Below are 6000 nucleotides of genomic sequence, written 5' to 3' on the forward strand. Positions count from 1 at the left end.
AGTAACTTTCCCAGGCCGTTACTGTTTGCCCAGGCTGTTTTGGTTTAAGCCTGGGTACATGTTCCTTCTTAATTCAGAATGTGGTTAATAAGACAAGACTATTATTTCACAACACATTATTGAAATACAGGGAATAGCAAACTATAATGCATAAAAGCAAATCTTTGAACAGAATTTTATTTATATAATCAGTAGCAAGATATCTTATATGCAGTCTTACCCTGATAAGTTTTTCTGAAGCCTATACCCTCGTAACAAGGTTCAGAATGTAACCATAATAATACTTTTGAACATGATTCCTAAACTTGAATCTCCATGAAAATTACAGTGTTTAATTAACCTCTACTTCAAGGTTCATCTTTCAACAAATATTCTGATAACTTTCAAAGATGAAAAGTTGGTCAGAGAAGAAAGATTCAAAAACGACTTTTATATTTGTATAAAATATTTAAATATATGGAAAAATAACCAAGACTTGTGCTAATGTCAAGCTGTTTGTTGCAGGGCCTTATTGTAAGAGAACTTTGCTGTTCTCTCATGTTATGAGACATTATTTTTCGGACAGGCATTAAGGTCAGTCTTAAAACTGGTTATGGGAGGCTGATTTCACCCCTCCATCTATTCCCCTAGGATTCGCATGTCAAAGCGCTCATAGGTGAGAGGATAAGCTGAACCTAAAGGAAAACCAGGAATAAAAATACTCTTCCAGTAATGAAAGCAGATTTGTGGTTAACAAACGTAAAACCAACTACATATTTATCTATCCTATATACTTCCATCTTCCTCAGGGTACATCTAAATTTCAGCTGCAGTAGCAAGTGTTGAGAAGAACCAGGACTTACCCCTTGGAGAGGGTGAAAACAGTGCTTTCTGTCCTCCTTGCTCACTCTAAGCACTCCCTCAGTTTCTAAACGGATGCTTTAGGGTATGAAGTTTTTCTCTTTAAGTGTTATTTGGCAGAATGACCAAAACTTTCAGATACTTATGTGACACGATAATGATATGAACTAAATCTTTTGTACTGTATAAACAAACTAGAGACTTTTATTCTTTGACTACTGAAAGTTGTAATATGTTATATAAAATGGCTTCCTGGAGAAAGGCAATAGGGTTTCTGAATTATAAACATTGGAACATTAAGTTGAATATTTGCTTTTTGTACTTCAACATGGCAAACAGCGAATACTAGTTTGACATTATTATAAAGTAGATAAGTGTAAAGATAGCACATAATTACTATCTTGAGATTTCCAGTTGCAGAAGAACTTATTGATAATCTTTATATAATCAAATATACAATAAAGTATCTAGGATTTCCATATGTATGTGTGTGTGGGGTGAGGATGTTCTCTTTTAATGAAAGAATGGTCTTCCCTGAAAATCATATCCACATTTTCACCAAGTATGCATCTAGACCTCAAATTAAAACATGTAAGAAGAACATTTAGCAAGAGCACTGCAATGCATTCAGTTTACTACAGAATTCACCATTTTAACTGGTTTGGTTCTTTAATGCATAAGTGTTAACTTTAACATAATATTAAGTGGAAAATCAAGTTTCATTTTTCCCCAAATTATTAGGAATGTAAGTAAAATTTGGCAAAATCTGATTAATACTGTTATGACTAAATATTAAATATCACAATTAGACAAAGTGCAGAAAAATTTTGGCTTGTCTGTAGAACTACTATCATTACTATCTTTTCATAGTTAGATCTGTCTTCTGCAAATTAAATGTAAATCACTTAAGTCCTAATTCATAAAAATAAAAACTTTTAAATGTGACAGACTAAATGCACATATAGCACTATATAGTGATTTATTTGTGAAACCATAACTTATTAAATATATATATTAGATAATGCATTAGCAATTGATACTATCAGCAAACCAATGAATTTGTTAGAGATTTTTATTGTGAGTGATGAAATGAATGAATTTAATATGGATGATTCATTATTCAAGTGAGAGAAAACAAAGTACTTGATTCATGAGAAAAAATAGAACCTAGATCAAAATTTGATTTTGAACTAGAGCTACTAATTTAAAGGTAGCTTTAAAAGGGAGCTTTGAGTATTAACGAGAGTACCCATCTAATACACATTTTGCTTCAAATGTGTACACGTGTTTTCAGTCTTGCACATTTATGAAATATATAGTCCATATATATGTATATATATAAATTATCATACTCTGGTGATTTTATTTTAGTCATATTTAAACATGACAAAACTTTAGTCATGTTTAAACTTTAGTCATGTTTAAATATTTTTCATCAATATTTTCTTAGGCTAGAGGGATACAGGCCTATATATTGGGCTCTTTTCCAACAACTAAATGCTATTGTAGGACAAATTTATTTGATATCCTAAAACACTGGAATCTTTTATTTCAACTTATTGGGAAGAGCATATGTAAGTCAAATTTATCTGTGGTGGCCTTCCTGAGAAATCTTATCTATTCTCAGAATTTAATTAGACTTAACTCTAAGTTAATGCTTGGCAAATAATTGTTGCTACATTAGAATATTGTTGAGGTTAATTTTATCCAACATTCACCTGAATGTTGGATCTATTCCTTGCCATACCGATGTCCATGAAAACATTAAAATCAGCAACTTGAAAGAAAAGCTCATTTTCTTTCCTCTAATGCATTGCTTTTTCCATTTTTACTCTTATTCTTTATCATAACGAATAATATCCAGGAATCACCCTGGACTATTTTTCTGCTTTGCAGATAATATCTATGCAGTGATCAATTCCTGTGTATTCTGACTTCTCAACATTTCTCCTTTCTTTCTTCTCTCCAGATTTATTGTAGGTGGCTCATTGTCTTTTAATTAAAACTCTGCTTTCTAACTGTCTAAAGTCAAGCCAAACAATGTGAATCAGTGTTACAGAAAGCCACAGAGAAAGATCAGATTGGATGTACAATTAATTCATGAACACCATCTTTAAATAGGTCCACACAGTCCTTAGTAATCTTCTATGACTACTGGTCAACTGTGCTTTTATACTTGCATATATACTGTTTGCATCTCTAAATTTGCACTTTCCTTAACCATTCAACTTTCCATAACCCTAACATTTATCACCTGAATTAACCACCTACTTGAAAGAGAACAGAGAAGACACATATTGCAATTCTATTACTTTCCTGTTAACAAACATAAAACCAAATACATATTTATCTATCCTATAGCCTTACTGTAAAAATAGAGTCTCTGTTCATTCTCTCATCTGAGATTGATTTTTATTGTCCCCTGCCATCTTAAAGGACTTTTAACTATAAATATCCTCTTTCCTAAATACTAAACATTTTCCTAGAATTCTTAAATTTTCTTAAGGCTCTTCCATAAAATACAAAAGAAAAATAGTCTGACTCAAACTCCTATCGCTCTTCAGCTAACAAATCTCTGTTTCTTCACAGCAAAATTATTCAAGATTTTTTTAGTTTGATGTCTTTATTTCCCCATGACTTTTCAGTATGGTTCTGTTCTCTGATTCAGCAGTTGCTGAAACTACTTCTGCTAAGTTATTTATGACCTCTATGATTCTTACCGTTCTCTACTCTTTAACAGTATTTAACCCAGTAAGCCATTTGCTTATCTTGGCCTTATTTCCTCAGCAATCTTCTGATTTCTGCCAGACTGATCAATCCTTCAATCCTCTCTCTGTCTCTCATGTTTTCACATAGTTCCTCGTACTTCTCAAACCTCTTGTACTTTTATATGTAGTTTTTTTCTGGCTGGAGAGTTTTTCTTTTCAAATTATTTGCCTAGTTAATGCCTTTGTTCTTCATATCTCTGCTGAAAACTTTCGTCATCTAGAACTCTATCTCAACTCATCCCGCATTACAAGATATCATAGTACTATTTATCTCTCCTTGACCACAGTTTTAACATTTGCATTTTAACGTTTCTCTATGGTATCATTTGGGTAATATCTTTCTCCTCCATCAGCTGCAAAATGGTTTTGGGTGGGTGGGAACCACTGTTGGTTCCTGGAACCATGCTCAACAATTATATGTAGTCAATGAATGCATATGGTATTATAATTTGATTATGTTGTTTGTTTTTTTAGTCTCAGTGAGGCCAATTATGAACTTTTCAGAATCATGGACTCTATCTTTGCTTCCCTAATATCAAGCACAGTATCAGTTACATAGAAGGTACTCAAAAATTACTAGTTAAAATAAATTGACTCATGTGGGTACACATGACTAATTATTTAAGACAGAAGTAAGATTTTAGTCAAATAAATTTTTCTCTTTAAAAATATTAAATATAAAAATTGCTACATTTATTCTAATCCTATGTCAAAATAATGTTTAATCAATACAAACAAAACAATTAAAAAGTGCTGTAAAACCAGATACAATTTGAGAAAGCACAAATAGGAGGCGAAGATAAGCATTTCACAGGAAAGCTCTACAACAATATGTAATATAATAATAATGCTTAAATGTTTACGTGGGTGCTTTGAGCTTCATCTTAAGCTTATTCTCACTGCTAAGTATTTTTGTTCATCCAAAAAACCTCACCTTGATTTACCCTTATTAAGCATTGCCATGTTGCTAATTTGTTTGACTCTATGACTATGTTTTTTAAACAATTCAAATTTATAGTCCACTTGCCATAAATAGCTCAAAACAAATGAAGTGATTTTTGCCTGTTTTCCTTTTTTATAAGTAAATATATATGGTCTTACTAGTCAGTAATTTGAAATCAAAACTGATGGTTTTGAGACTGCATGCCTACCTAGTTGTACTTTTTCCCCAGTCTCATGAAGCCCCATAATATAAAATGTACACTTTATATATATATGAATACATGTATATACATATATACATTAACATGTATTTATACATATGTGTCATGTATATGTACACACATTTACATGCACACACATATTAAGGAATTACGGATTCTGGGTCTATACCTAGTTCTTTGATTAACTATTTGATTTACATAAATTACTTAGCAATACTGAATTTTCTGCAATGTAAATGTTGGGGGTTGGATAAATATCTAAGGACTCTGCTAACCTTAATATAGTATAAATTTTTAAATCTCAGTAGCCCATTTTTATAGTCACAGAATACAATTTTATAATTAGTGAGTTTAAAAAGCTGGAAAGAAAAAAGAAATAAATGCTCTATTGTCCTGCTGCCATCACAATTTCTATTTCTATCAAAATTACACAAAGTATCAATCAAAATAATTATAGATATCAAAAATGTTAAAAGCAGAGAAACACACCCAATAAATTACTGACTCCCTTATAAAATCTATGATGACAACGTTGTTAGGCTTAAATTTTATTTAAATTTACCATTTAATGACATTCTCATAAATGTCAAGTTAAAAGTAAAACCCCTTATGCTTAATTCTATTCTTAAGCTTGGTTGTTTTTTTCAAAAAATATAATAATGAAAATATAGTAAAGTGTAGGAAATGAAAGCAAGTATCTGACTTTCAATTTACTGTTATTTAATTCAAATAGCATCAAATTAAGTTGAAATATGGCCTGGCGCAGTAGCTCATGCTTGTAATCCTAGCACTTTGGGAGGCCGAGGCGAGTGGATCACAAGGTCAAGAGATTGAAACCATCCTGGCCAACATGGTGAAGGAAAAGATAAAATAACCAATTCTCCCAAGACCATTTTTTTTTTTTTTTTTTTATTATTGTACTTTAAGTTTTAGGGTACATGTGCACAATGTGCAGGTTCGTTACATATGTATCCATGTGCCATGTTGGTGTGCTGCACCCATTAACTCGTCATTTAGCATTAGGTATATCTCCTATTGCTGTCCCTCCCCCCTCCCCCCACCCCACAACAGTCCCCGGAGTGTGATGTTCCCCTTCCTGTGTCCATGAGTTCTCATTGTTCAATTCCCGAACTCTACCAAGAGCATTCTTAAAGATAGAATTGGTTCTTTTGTCTTTTCCAGCACCTGGAGGCCACTTGCTTTCCTCCATCCCACAGAGTAGTACATTC

The sequence above is a fragment of the Symphalangus syndactylus genome, chromosome 11 (assembly GCF_028878055.3).
Source record: "Symphalangus syndactylus isolate Jambi chromosome 11, NHGRI_mSymSyn1-v2.1_pri, whole genome shotgun sequence".
In the NCBI taxonomy this organism is placed as follows: domain Eukaryota; kingdom Metazoa; phylum Chordata; class Mammalia; order Primates; family Hylobatidae; genus Symphalangus; species Symphalangus syndactylus.